Source organism: Zalophus californianus, chromosome 5, assembly GCF_009762305.2.
Source record: "Zalophus californianus isolate mZalCal1 chromosome 5, mZalCal1.pri.v2, whole genome shotgun sequence".
NCBI classification, from domain to species: domain Eukaryota; kingdom Metazoa; phylum Chordata; class Mammalia; order Carnivora; family Otariidae; genus Zalophus; species Zalophus californianus.
Genome location: NC_045599.1, coordinates 11,632,150 through 11,647,769, shown reverse-complemented (window position 1 = coordinate 11,647,769; position 15,620 = coordinate 11,632,150).

The following is a 15,620-nucleotide window of genomic DNA, read 5'->3' as shown; positions in this document are numbered from 1 at the left end:
GCTCTTTTACCGCTCACTCTTAGACCCTGCATCTGCCCCCCACACCCACTCAGACCACTTGACGGACACTCTTCTCTTCTGGATGTTCCATGAGCAAATCAAACGTACCTTTTATAGTTCTCAGCATCGCAGACCTTGCTGGAGCAGGCAACACGGGGACCATCCACTTCTCTTTAAGAGGAGTATGAATTCTTAGACCTCCATTCTCCCCTCCTTACACTCAGTCCCTTGAAAAGAAGGAAGACACATTGATGTCCTACATCCCCAGTAATGCCATGAAGATCTTATCCCCTCCCGTGGTTTTGGTTGTCACCTCTTTGCAGAGAGAGTCCCTCAGGGTGCCTCTAAAATCCCTGACCTCCTCACTCATGTTTTCTGACAAATTTCTAGTACAACTGGGGCTAAATTTTCTGACAAATTTCTAGTACAACCGGTTTTCCATAAAACCCAGCTGTTGACACGCCTGTAATTTACTTTGGTTGTATACCTGGGGCACCGTGATGTGTGTGTGACTCGGGTGAAGTCAACACAGGATGCTAATCACAAATGCACAGTCCAGGCTGTTCTGCAGTGCTCGCTCAGAAAAGACAAAGGACCAAGCTCCCAAGGAGGTCTCCACAGCCCTCTGATTCTCTTCTCCCATTTCCACTGCTGGGGCCATGCTCAGGGCACTGTTTCTACTAAAGGAGCCTGAGCTATGATTGACCAAGGGGGTCTGGGTCACATGGCCCCCCGACCTGCCTGCCACCTGGACATTCCATCTCTATACTCCCAGGTCTGGGTCACTAGACGTTGACCGCCCACTCTCCAGTTCCCAGTATTAGGTTAAGAAACTGATGTTTCTTTCCTAGCATCCCTAACATTGATTTTCCTTTTCATTCTCTGTTGGACGGAATCCACCTCCAGATAGGGTAGTAGTATTAATACTACTTACCCTTGACGAAGACAGCCTTAACGCTCCTGTCAGCTTGACAAAACCCCACACCAGGCTTCTCTTCCTGACTCTTGGCCCTGACCTCCTTTACCTTAGAGCTTTTACTTAAGAAAACTCATCCCTGTACATTCTTTCTCTGTCCCATTGAGATGTAAATCTTCTCCTAGCCTCTTGCCAGGTTTACAACCCAGGAATGTCTTCCTCAAAGATTAGGAGGCGTCCCTTTGAAATGTAATCAGCCAGAAAGATGGCGCCTGTTTTTGCCAGTCTCTGTGGGAAAGGTAGAAGCCTAACTTGCTAATTGGTGGGTGCCAATTAGCACACACAGGTGGCTTAATCACAGAGAAAAACATTTGCAAACTCGGGAATAACTCCATGTACTCGACACATCCCATGGATGAACCTCCCTCAAGTCCCCCAGCCTTTTCCTTCTGCCTGTTGTTTCACGCTGAGTTCACGCTGAGTTCCGGTCCCCACGCCACCCCCACCCCATCACCACAGCCTTGAATCAAGTCTTCTTTGCCTTGTTTAACTTTGTCTCCTGCAATTCCTTCCCATGCCACTTCACATCTGATCAGCCAAACATTCTTGGGGAGTCTTTTCCAATTAGACTGCAGAAAAAAATCACAGGGAGCTGTTTGAAGAATTAGAAATTCCCTGTTGAAAGAGGACTTCAAACTCTCTCCAGTGGGACCTCAGTCTCGACTTCCTAATTAAGTTCTTTTTTCCAACTTAACTCTTAACTCAGGCAAAAGACCCTGCGGGCAAGGCATCCCCCGATGGGAACAAAACTACCCCCGTGAGCCAGCAAGACCCCGTGACTGACCCCAAGACAATGATACACCTGATCTCTACTGCACTTACCCACCGACCTTCGTCCCACATTTTCCTTGTATAAACCCAGTATTTCTAGCACTTTGGAGATGGTCTTTGAGCTGTTCATCTGCTGTCTTCCCAGTGTTGGCCTCACTGAAATAAATTCTTTTCTTGTTGGACAAGAAATAAATTCCTTTCTTGTTGGCCCGTCTTTCTCTGCCTTTGGACTTTGTCAGCGGAGAGTAGCCGAACCTGGTCTGTTTGGGAGCCCCAGAATCAGTGTTCTTGAACCCCGAGGCCCCACTTACCCTGTCAAATTCCAGGCCTACTGGGGTTATAATGTGCAGAGGAGAATCCTGGTAATCTGTATAATTAATAAGCCCCGCAGGAGAATCCTCTCCTTAAGCAACGATGGGAAGAGATAAGATAGGGAAAGTAGGTAGAATTTTCTCCATCCAGTCTTGCCATCTGATCCTAAAATTATTGTTTGTATTTTCTTCCCACCCTCAAATTCATCCAAACCATTGCGGTTGTGTTCATATTCCTAAATCAGATATTTCTTTATCTCATTCCTATTAAAAGACTTCAGTGACTCCCCTCTGCCAATAATATCCCACAAGCTCAACATGGCAGAGAAGGTCCCTCACAACTACTCTCAACCCACCTGCCTAGGCTCAGCTCCCCGCACACCTCCTCTGGGGCCAAGCCTACCTGACCTCGCCACTCCCATTAACAAACACGCCTCCCATCTCCTACCTAACTCAGCGCTTCACCTTTGAACCTTGGTCTCAGCTCCGAGAAGCCTCCAGAAACCTCCCCTGACCTCTCTAGTCCTTGAAGGCCCCTTCTTCCCCGGGGCTCTCTGTGGTGCTTCCTCAAGAAAACTCCCCCTCAAAGGGACCCTAAACGCTCTACCATCTTCATGTAATACGTTTTCCTCCTCATGGGAATAAATATGACCTTATGACCATCTTTGCAAACTAGAATTTTTCCTAAAACAGCATCCATGTAACTACAAGGGGAGAAATGAGTATCTTATGAAAATCCTCTGCCTGAGAGGCTTTTTATTTAAGTCCTTTGTGAAATACAGTTCTCCACAAAGAGGTTGTGTGTTTCGGGGGTGGGGGCGGGGGGAGACTTGCTCCTTTATATTCCAAATAAAGCAAAAGGAAATTATAATTGAATTTCACTGGGGACTGAAATTTAATTGGATTTTATTTTGAGCCCAAATTATCTGTCCCACAAAAAGTAATGAAAGTGTGCTGAATTCCCCCTTTTTCCCTGCGTAGCTTTCCCAAGACAGGGGCTCTTAACCAGAGAAGGAATACAGGGCCCTTAATCTTGGATGAGTAAAGAATACAGCACACATCTATTCCCACTAACCTCTAACTGAAATTCTGGCATTTCCTTCTATTATAAAAGGCAGCCAACAAATAACAGTGTTAGCAGGACTTGTGACTTTCTTGCCTGAGAAAACACAGATGTTTTCATCTCCCATTAGAGCTGCTATAGATCTATGTTAAGATGTTATTTACACTTCTCACTTCTTCAAAATGATGGTAGTTCTTAGGCCCACTGCTCGGATGTATTTGATAGGTTAATAATGAAACACACACATTACTACCACAAATTGTTTTTAACATTTGGTAAGTGTATTTCCAGATAACTGATTTCCTTTGCAACCTTACAGATTTTATTTCATATGATTAAAAATAGCATTCCAGGGGTGCCTGGGTGGCTCAGTGGTTAAGTGTCTGCCTTCAGCTCAGGTCATGGTCCCAGGGTCCTGGGATCGAGCCCCACATCGGGCTCCCTGCTCAGCAGGGAGCCTGCTTCTCCCTCTCCCACTCCCCCTGCTTGTGTTCCCTCTCTCGCTGTGTCTCTCTCTGTCAAATAAATAAATAAAAATCTTAAAATAAATAAATTAATTAATTAATTAATTAATTTAATTAAATAAGCATTCCAGGGGCACCTGGCTGGCTCAGTCAGAGGAGCTTGTGGGTCTTGATCTTGGGGTCATGAGTTCAAGCCCCACGCGGGGTGGAGAGGTTACTTAAATAAATAAAAATTTTAGGGGTGCCTGGGTGGCTCAGTCGTTAAACATCTGCCTTTGGCTCGGGTCATGATCCCAGGGTCCTGGGATTGAGCCCTACATCAGGACTCGACCCCCTCAGCGGGAAGCCTGCTTCTCCCTCTCCCACTCCCCCTGCTTGTGTTCCCTCTCTCACTGTCAAATAAATAAATAAATAATCTTAATAAATAAATAAAAAATTTTTTAAAAATAATTAAAAAGGGGCACTTGGGTGGCTCTGTCAGTTGAGTGCCTGCCTTGGGCTCAGGTTGTGATCTCGGGGTTCTGGGATGGAGCCCCACGTCGGGCTCCCTGCTCAGCGGGGAGTCTGCTTCTTCCTCTCCCTCTGCCCTTCCCCCATGCTCCTGAGTGTTCTCTCTCTCTCTTTCTCTTAAATAAAATCTTTTTTTTAAAGATTTTATTTATTTATTTGAGAGAGAGAATGAGAGACAGAGAGCACGAGAGGGAAGAGGGTCAGAGGGAGAAGCAGACTCCCTGCTGAGCAGGGAGCCCGATGTGGGACTCGATCCCAGGACTCCAGGATCATGACCTGAGCTGAAGGCAGTCGCTTAACCAACTGAGCCACCCAGGCGCCCTTAAATAAAATCTTTTAAAAAATAATTAAAAAAATTAAAATATCATTCTAAACAAACAAACTTTCTGAGAAATTGTCCATAGATCTCACAGTTGACCAACGGGGTCCAGGACACAAAAGTAAGATTAAGAACCCTGGCAAAGATGCAGGGAGGACCCCATGCTCCCACCTTCGCTGATCATAAAGACAAAAAACCACAGATTCTGGCTGTCAAAGAGGCTCCTTTTCAAGCACAGAGCGGGGAACAGTGCAGTCTATCCTAGGTTACTGCAGTCAACGGAACACAAAGTGGAGGACATCAATTTGACCAACTCTGTGTTTTGTCCTAACATTACAACCGATTACATCTGAAAGAGCCAAAATACGGTCTAGCACAAAAAGAAGAGGCTCCCCTCGGGGTGGGGGTGGCACAGACTCACAGAGCAGGGCTCCTCCAAGTGCAGCCCAAGGGTAGGGCCACTTGTTAGTAGCAGGCTTGGGCTGGAATGGAAATCCACTGACTCAGTAAGAATATTGGGTAGTTTAGTGGACATTTTTCTTCATAGCAAGCTGGTCTTCCTGGAGGAGGCCGTTCACCGAGAATACATTCTGGCACAAGCTCTGTAATTCACCAGATCAGGGACCTTGAGAAGCACTGGAGTTCTATTAGGTCTTTAGCTCTGGAAGTAGTCTTAACACCTTTTTCTTACCTACCCCCCAGCAAGCCTGGAACCAGTATACAACACTCAGTAGATACCTCATGAATATTATGCTAGTGGATGCCAATTATTAGAGACCTACTATGTGTCAGGCACTGGGCTAAACATCTTACATATACTACTTCATTCAATTCCATGACAACTGTGAATTAGATGTTATCTCTATCATTCAGATGACCAAACTGAGGCCCAGCAAGATCCTTTCGTCCCCCTGGGTACACATAGGCTGCATGAGTTTGAAACTCAGACCTATCTGGGTCCCCAGGCTAAGCTTTTTTCAGGAGGTTACACAGCCTTAAGGTTTGTTTTAATGATGACCACCATGTCTACACAGGACACAGCCGAGGGAGGGGATGTGGTTAACGCCAGCCACACAGAGCCTTTTCAAAGAGAAGCATGGAGAAGGAATAAGGAAGGATGCACTTTAGATAATCTCAAATTTGCCCCTATCTCAGGCACAGGAACCACATCTGATTTCAGGATGGGATTGGGAAGACAGCATAAAAGAAGGAAGCCCCCGGGGGTGCCTGGCTGGCTCAGTCAGGAGAGCGTGCAGCACTTGATCTCGGGGTCGTGGGTTCCAGCCCCATGCTCGGTGTAGAGATCACTCAGAAAGAAAGAAAGAAAGAGAGAGAGAGAGAGAGAGAGAGAGAGAAAGAAAGAAAGAAAGAAAGAAAGAAAGAAAGAAAGAAAGGAAGGAAGGAAGGAAGGAAGGAAGGAAGAAAGGAAGGAAGGAAGGAAGGAAGGAAGGAAGGAAGGAAGGAAGGAAGGAAGGAAGGAAGAAAGAAAGAAAGAAAGAAAGAAAGAAAGAAAGAAAGAAAGAAAGAAAGAAAGAAAGAAAGAAAGAAAGAAAGAAAGGAAGAAAGAAAGGAAGAAAGAAAGGAAGAAAGAAAGGAAGAAAGAAAGAAAGAAAGAAAGAAAGAAAGAAAGAAAGAAAGAAAGAAAGGAAGGAAGGAAGAAAGGAAGGAAGAAAGAAAGGAAGAAAGAAAGGAAGAAAGAAAGAAAGGAAGAAAGAAAGGAAGGAAGGAAGGAAGGAAGAAAGGAAGGAAGAAAGAAAGAAAGAAAGGAAGAAAGGAAGAAAGGAAGGAAGAAAGAAAGAAAGAAAGAAAGAAGCAGCAGAAGAAAGTCACATGCAGACAAAATTACCTTGAAAATGCTTTCAGAAAATGCTGCATAGGGAACAGTGCTATATAGCCAGACATTTCACCAGCAATGGGATAGATTATTGTTTCTTAGATTGAACATCAAATGAAATAGTTGGCTTATGCATAGGAGGCATCATGGATAAATTGTTTACCTTTAAACCTCGGAATCACCTCCCTGGCAAGTTGCTCACTCTATGGGGGCCTTGGGGACTGGGTTGCCCTAGAAACAGCTCTGGATCAGGATCGTCTTCCCCTTCACCCTGGTCAGGGAAGGCAAGGCAGGCAAAATGGCTCATGTTTGAGTCACCCACACTCATGCTTAGGATGCCCCCCAGCACCATACAGTTGAGTTTTTGAGGACCGATTATATCTTGCATAGTAAAGTATTTTTTTCTACTTTTTATCCCTAAGGACACTAACAGATTATCAAAGCAAGAAAAACCTGTTTAAATTCTAGCCAAAAAGTTGGTCTCTGCTTTTATTCAGGAGCTGAGAAAGCCATTTATTCTGAGACACTATCTATAAGACACTCCTCAGAAAAATTTAGAAAAGACTCACACGTAGACATCCACAGAGAACATTCAAATGCGTAATGCAGTAGTGACTTAATGGAAAGGTTTTCATTAAAAGCTGTGAATCACAGAACAGATTCAAACTGTTTTAATCTCATTCTGTCTCCAGTCTTTGTTTCCTCTACTTGGTAAAAATGACAAGTCACTGAAGTAATGGACGAGTGAGACAGATCCCACCAGGGACGCGGGTGGGAGAGAGAAACAGACGTGGTGCTGGTGATCAAATAAGTCATTCCCCTGCTGCTCCCTCCCAGCTCAGTCAGCTGTTTTCAAAGCCACAAAACTGCACAATAACCTCCAACAAAATCTCCGTGGCCATTTTTCCATAAGAATGAACAGTAATTTGCATCTAAGCTTTTGGGAGTGTTCTTAGATAAACAATGTAAATGCTTTAGAAACAATTTTATTTACAAAATATAAGTGTGTATCCTATGCTGTATTTTCCTACACACACACACACACACACACACACACACACACACACACACGCTTCTGTGGCTCAGTATAAAATAATGTGAAAACAGGGGCGCCTGGGTGGCTCAGTCGGTGAAGTGTCTGATTCTTGATTTCGGCTCAGGTCACGATCTCAGGGTCGTAAGATTGAGCCCCACATTGGGCTCCATGCTGGGCAGGGAATGTGCTTGAGAGTCTCTCTCTCCCTCCCCTGCTCTCTCTCTCTCTCTCTCTTAAAAAACAAAAAAGTGAAAAAAAATATCCTGTATTTAAAGTAATTTGAAGGGATGCTCAGGGGAGGAGCACAGTGTGACCACAGAGCTGTTCTTGCTGCTGCTAGAATGTGGCAATCTGGCATCGCTCTGAGACCAAACCTCCCGCAAAGCCCATCTGGCTCACCGAACAGATCTGCAACCATGAGGGCCTCTCCCCTCACACCTTCTTCATAATCTGGATCTCCTGAATTATACATTTTCCCTCTTCCCTGCAATTTTAAAGATTACAAAAACCAGAAATCTGTGTGTGTAGTTGGCCCTGTCAATGGAAAAGGGAGAAGGAAGGCGACTTTTTAAGGAGATCAGAAGATTAGGCCATTTTCAGCTGTAGGGGCCAAGGGCAGGCCACCCCAAAATGGGCCACTGGGTCATGAACATTATTTTGAGGTAAAAGCAATCAAAACCCAGCAGATTCAGTAAAAGCTCTTTACCTCCCCGCTCAACTGCCTGTTTGTACTAGGAAAAGAGCTATTAACAGACACTCCCCTTTACCGAAGAAACATACGGACATAACCAGGCAACCCCTTTGTTTTCCAAACATCTCCTCTCACCTTCCTGCCAATGGTCTTCCTCCTCCTTGTATCCTCAAAATCCTGCCCCTCTCCTTAGCTCCTATAAGTGTCTTTTGCCCCATTCTCTTTGGAATTCCCATGTGCGTGTGGATTCCCTGTTCGTACACTATTACATTTGATTTTCTCCTGTTAATTCGTCTACTGTCAACTTGATTCTAAGTCCAGCTAGAAGAATCTTGAAGGGCAGAGGAAATTCTTCCTTCCCTGACACAGCATTGTCCTGATAAATACACTTCCAACCACTCATCCCACATTTTAAGTGTGGAGGTTCGAGGTTCTTTCTCCAGACCCCGAAGGTTCTCTTATGCTCATTTCTTTGCTTCCATTTTTATTTCAGTCCATGCTGCAACAAAAGGACACCAATTCCCTTCCACTCTTAACCACAATATATATTCAGAGTCAACATCTGGTGGCCAGCTTTAGCCTCATCTCTCCCTACCAGCCTCAAACGGAATCAAGTTGTAAATGCATCCTTAGAAAAAGAGTGTCTTTGCAAGGACTGATCTACCTCTGTCACTCCTTCCTAAGGACAGTTGCCTCGGCAAGCGCCGTGGCCAGTGGTAAAGAGAAAGTGCACATACCTTTCCGTTGGATGAATAAGAAGGAAGAAATACTGGACATAAGAGAAACTGTACTTCCTTGTTTCCTTTGTTTTGCTGAGAAACTGTAGAGCCCTCTGGGGAGAAAGACACAAGGCCTCCAAGGTGCTCCTACAATTGAATGCTTTTTTAATAATGGCTGAGAGGAGGAGAGGTGGGAAGCCGGGGAGGTGGGGGCTGGTTAGCCATATCAACTCTCTCTTCCACCGACAGCCTATTCTAAAATCATACGACATCAGGGAACGATTGCATCCACAATAAGCAGTGAATCTCGAGCTTTAGTTTTGACTCTACTTTTGAGTCTCATATGTTGACTTCAAATGTTCAACTAATATTAACACCAATTGCCCCCCCCCGGCTATATTTATATTTCAGTGCAAATAGCACACACACCCCCACATAGACACACACACACACACACATATAGTATATAGAGAGTATAGTTTATATTATTATATAATTTATATTATATAATTTATAAGTATATTAATACTTTATCACTGTAAATTATATATTGTTTCTATATTATCATATTTATTATTTATATTATTTACATTATTATATAACATATATTATTCATCTAATAGATATATAACATATTATATATAACATATAATACATAATTTGTATCATATATAACTTATATATAAGATATATTATTTATATTATATCATCTTTATGTAATATATTACATATTATCTATACATTCTTATTTATATAGTATATGTATCAAGTACATATATAGGTTCTTGAAAAGAACAAGGAAACGAAAAAAATTCTTCACTTACAAGAGCCTGCAACCCATCTGGCAATGCTACAAAACCTTAAGGTTGTGCCAGGATTAATTATCTTTGATTTAAACCTCACATCCATTAAGCAACTGCTATATTTTTTAGATTAACCACAGTAAACTTTGCATGTCAAAATTTAAAAAAAATATATATTTAAGCTAAAATCCACTTAGGAAAAAACTATGTCATCCCAAGAGGAAACTAGATCATGTTTATAAGTTGTGCCTAAAATATATATATTAATCTCTAAATCACAGCCCCCTCACCATTGGCCTCTGCTGCGAAGGCTCAGCTATTATGCTGTGAGTCATTAAAACCACTTCACTGGCAGGTTCAAATCCACCCCCTTCGCTGGTGAATTAGAGGGTAGAAACCTCCATTTCGACCCTAATTACTTTTGTTACAAAGAGCAAGGAGATGAAACAAAATCTTCAGTCAGAAGAGCTTGCAACCCACCCGGCAATGATACAATTTCTTGGCGTGGTGCCAGAATTAAGTATATTTCATCTGAACTTTATATCCGCTAAGCAACGGCTACATTTTTGAGATCGCACAGGAAATTTTGCCTATAAAAAAGGTGCCATCTTGCCATTTAAGGATTGCCAATCCCATCCTGCTAATTAAGGATTGAAAAACCTCAAAGGGGTTAAAATCCTACCAGGCTTTTCTACAACCACACCTTACAGATAAACATTCTTGGACCCAGGTTTGGCTTTGTTCTTATACACCCAACAGGAAAAGGGAGCCCTCCCTGATTTTACCACACAAGATGAACACAGAAAGCACAAACACGTCAAGGGCCAAATGCCAGGACAGGAATCCTCTAAAAACCAGATGGAGGAAAGTCTTTTAAAGAATAAGGATTTTCATTAACCTGAAGTCCCAACTGAAAACTTAAAAAAAAAATTAAAGTGCTAAGAAAGAATAGTGAACCAGAGGATTGAAAATTATTGCTTCCCCTTCTTTCTTCAATGTAAGAAGGAAAATAAATCATACGAAATAATTATCCTGTATTATTTCCAAGTTTCTCCTACAAAATCTATTAGCTATTCAAACTAATGGTTTAACTGGCAACCCTCTAGAAGACTTTACAACACGTTTTCAAAAAGATAAAAATTTAATCATAAAAGATGGAGTATTTTTTAAAGTTAATAATACCTCGCAAATTTGCTACTCCCGAATTTATTTTAAGTAGGCTCCATGCCCAGCATGGGGCTTAAACTCGTGACCCCAAGATCAAGAGTTGCATCTCCACAGACTGAACCAGCCAGGCACACCCCTTTATTGCAATTTCAACATGACTTCTGCTAAGAAGATATTATTTCTTGCTCTTTAGATGTCCTCAGATTTTCTGGAGCATAAATTGAATGTAATTTAAAATTGGTTGCTTTTTCAAGTGAAGGATTCTCATACTAAAACACTCCTCAGTTCACTTTCTAATTCCTGGAGAGTAAAAATTTTTATGTTTGTGAGTTGTATTAACTTATTTTATCAGTTTGTAGCTAGCTGTATATTGATGTGTAATATACACTGTGCTTTATAAGTAACACAGCTCAGAAGCTTATTTACTGTAGTATCATTCGTTATTGCAAAATATTGGAATACCCATTTATAGGCAAGTGGTTGAATAAACCATGGTATTTCCATGTGTACCACAAGCATGTAATACAAAGCATCTGTGAGAAAAGAGTAAGGAAGATCTCTATGCAGTGATATGGAGTGATTTACAGACTATACCATTTAATGAAAATAACAGAGTACAACAGAGTATTTACCCTCCGTGTAAGGAAGTACACTACCTATGCACAATTTATTACTTGTAGCCAAATAATTTCAATCAATTCAATATAACGCAGGGCATGGCTTATGAAATAATTAAAAAGTCACCAGCTCTGAGAGTCATGAGCATCTAGGGAGGGGCTACAGTAGGAAAGTCTCCAGCTTTATCTGGCTAAATATGTTAGCCTCCTCAGCAGTTACTGAACGAGCTTTCATGGGTTTATTAGCGGACTGATGACAAAATCCAATTGAGAATAATTCTTATTTTCTGGGTACTATTGTGGCAGGTTCACTGTGGCTGGTGTTTGATTAAGGTGCTGTCACACTATGAACTGGTAATGAGTTGTCCTTTTGCAAAGGCAGACTTCCTAGTGGGAATCACCCAGGAGGTCCAGTGAGTGCATGGAGCTGATAACCTGAGCCAGGAGCAGTGGCTCCATCTCCGGAGGTGCCCAGGGGGTATCCATCATTCACTCAGCACGCATTGATTAAATACCTGTTACGTGCCAGGAACTGTGTGAAAGATGACAACACAATTAAGACATGGTGCCTCTTTATAGAGCTCGTAAGTCTAGAAGCAGATATGTAATCAAATAAATACTACATGTGCATCACAATTGCTCAGGACTCTGCCGGGGCCAGGGGAGGGAGCGGAGAGACTGATGGCTTTCCCTGGGAAGGGAGGTATCAAGGAGGGCTCCCGGGAAGAAGTGGCAATTGAGTTAATTTTAAAAAAATGAACACGGAAGGGGTGCCTGGGTGGCTCAGTTGGTTGGGTGCCTGGCTGGTTCAGTCGGTTGGGCGCCTGGCTGCCTTTGGCTCAGGTCATGATCCAAGGGTCCTGGGATCGAGCCCCGAGTCAGGCTCTCTGCTCAGCAGGGAGCCTGCTTCTCTCTCTCCCTCTGCTCCTCCCCCTGCTCATGCTCTCTCTCTCTCTCTCTCTCTGTCAAATAAATAAATAAATAAAAATCTTAGGGAAAAAAAAAAAGAAAGTAAGAAAGAAAAAGATGAACAGGGAACACCAGGCAGAGAGGGAGTGGAAAGGGCGTTCTAGGTAGATGGACCTGCTCTGAGCAGGAGCCGAATGTAGCAGAAGTCTACATCTCTCGGAAGGGTCTCGTGGGAGGGGGAGGGCTTGTCCAGGCTATGATAAGGCTGAAACCACGAGCGCACTGCAGTAGCATCTATTTATACAGAATCTAATAAATGTCTTTCCCAGTGACAAAAATGGAGGGACTGGCCGGCGGACGGCATAAGGCAAGGGAGAAGAGAGTAAGCAGAGGTATGCAGTTTCAAGAGCTCCAGCAGCTCTGTTCTGGAAGACTAGTAAAATGACTTTACACAATTTGTAACCTGAACAGAGATCCGGATAAGTTTATATCATGTGCAAGTGAACAAGTTTTTTTTTTTTTAAAGATTGTTTTTCTATTATTACTGTTACATTGCCTACTATGACGTATAGTATGTATATTTACCATTGCTATTAGTATAACTATTATGTAAATATTGCTGTGCTAATTTCATTAACTAATGTCATAGTACATGTATTATTACTTCATGGACTACTTCCTATTCTCCAGACACAGTTTGTATTTTCTGTACCTCAAATTGTTTCTGTTCTTTTCTCTTCTAGAAATGCCTTCCCATCATGTCTTAAAAAAATTATAGACATGTGGGGCATTTAAAAAAAAGCCTTAAAATAGGCAACTTTGACCCAGCAATTACTCTGGGGAATTTTATTTAAGGAAAGATCAAGCTCTTTCCAAAAATTTAGTATCTTGTATTAATTGCTGGATTATAGAGTGGCTAGGTTGGGAGAGTAAAAATTTAACAACTTCGGGGGCACCTGTGTGGCTCAGTCAGTTAAGCAACCGACTCTTGGTTTTCGTTGGGCTCAGGTCGTGATCTCAGTGTTGTGAGATCAAGCCCTGTGCTGGCTCTGCACTCATCATGGAGTCTGCTTGAGATTCTTTCCACCTCCCCCTCCCTCTGCCTCTGCCCCTGCTCGCTCTCTCTTTCTAAAATAAAGAAAATCTTTTTAAAAACCTTAACAACTCTGTTAGCAAACAAAATTATGTAATACAAGGTAGCCATTAAAATGATACAGTGGAAATGTATTTGTTGGCAGGAAGAAAGATACACTGTGATTGTTAAGAAAGCACATTTCACAATGAGAATCTAGAGGGTATTTCTTTTTTCCTAGAGACAATTTTGGTAAATCACATTTTTCTAGGAGCTTAGCCATTTCTTCCAAGTTTTCAGTTATCGACATAAATTTGTTCAAAACATCATTATGTTTTCTTTTATGTCAGAAATATCTGTGGTTGTCTCCCTTTTTATTCCTAATGTTATGTGTGCTTTCTCTCTTAGACATTTCTCATCCTGTCAAGGAAAAGCTTTCTTTTTTCTTTCTTTCTTCTTTCTTTCTTTCTTTCTTTTCTTTCTTTCTTTCTTTCTTTCTTTTTCTTTCTTTCTTTCTTTCTTTCTTTCTTTCTTTCTTTCTTTCTTTCTTTCTTTCTTTCTTTCTTTCTTTCTTCTTTCTTTCTTTCTTTCTTTCTTTCTTTCTTTCTTTCTTTCTTTTCTTTCTTTCTTTCTTTTCTTTCTTCCTTCTTCCTTCTTTCCTTCCTTCCCTCCTTCCTTTCTAAATTTGTCCCTTCCTTTCTTCTTTCTTTTCATTCATTCATTCATTTCATTCTTATATTTTTGTTTCTTTTTCATGCTTTCTATTTTGGGTATGTTTTGTGTTATTTTTCTATCATCTTAAGATGTATGCTTAGCTCATTAGTTTTCATTCCTTTTTTTTTTTTTTTTGGTCTAATACAAGCATTTGTGGATATAAATCTTGTTAGGTCCGCTTCGCCAGCTCGATTTATTTCTTACCTTCTTCTCTCCTTTTAACATATTTCTTTCGAGTCCTACATGTAATTTGATCTCTTATCTCAAAGAAGAAATGTTTGCTAAATTTTTTAATCCGTGTTGAAGTTTTTTCATATTTTCTTCTGCTTATGGTATATTTCTTCTCCCATGTGTTCTTTATCAGTTATTTGTTATTTTTCTTCCAATGCCTCTGTGGAGGTTCTATACTGATCTTTTCTGATTATCTGGAGCCTTTGTGTGGCTGCCATTCTTTCTGAGACAGCTATTTGATGAAGGATAATAGGAAGAGGGACTGAGGGACTGAGGAGATGAACCGGGGGTGGGGGGGGGAGCAGAATAGGGAGAGGTGTGTTGATTTGGAAATTTTCCCACCAACCCCCTGCTCTGGGCACAAGGCTCTGTATGTGCTCCTGGCTTACAATTAAGTTTGGAATGCCTCTGGTCCTGTGCTGATCAAGGTTGGCGTGTGCAGGGCTGACTGCCATCCACCCTGTTTGTACTTCCCTACCATTCCGGTAGCAAAGTAGCTTGTCTGTTCATGTACCCATTCCGTTCCATTTTCTCTGTCACTGCATGATGTCTCTCAGGCCATAGGGACGCTCAGGAAGCCCATCTGAGGCTTGCAATCCCAAGGATTTCCGGTTTCCCTCAGGGTGCTCTAGGCAATGTGGAGGACTGTGTATTGTTAAAGATCCACAGAACCATATGTTTGCTCTCCAGTGTCTTTCACAAGTGGGTCCAAATTTGCTTTATTTAGCAGTAATTATTTATGGATTGTGGTTTTCTGATTGTGCTCTGTTTTCTAGGGGCACAGAATAATGAATCTTCATCTCTGTTTAATACCCCCCATATTCACCAGGCCAGCTTCAGACTCAAACCTGGTTTCTCTGCCTTTGGTCCTTTCCATCTCCACATAGCATGGCCTTAGTCACATCCTCCTAACATGGGTCCCATTGTGTCACTTTCCTCTTTTAAACCTTGGTGATGCTTTGTGATCCTCAGTATGTATTTCAGGCCTTCTATGATGTGATCTAAGTCTCCTTTCCTTCCATCAATCTGACTTCCATTAGCCATTCCTAAATGCCAGGAAGGCCCCCACCTCCAGGACCCACTTACGTTTTTCTCACAGTCCCATTGCTCGATTAGGATAAGCACCCCTGCTTCTGTGTTTCCAAGCTTATATTTCTAGTTAGTTCTATACACACGTCTGTCTCCTCCTGGGTCTATAAGGCGTCTCTGTTCTATAATATGTGTCTCAGCAACTAGAACATTGGGGCTCAAGATATATCTACTAACAGAAAAGCGTGATGCCACATTTGCCACTGGAAATAATAATTTGGGGATCTGTTTCCTGTGACTCTGAGCAATATTAGGCACTTTTCCAGGATCTCATCCACACCCCTAACCTTACCTCTATTCCACCTTGCCCGGTTAAATTGGAAC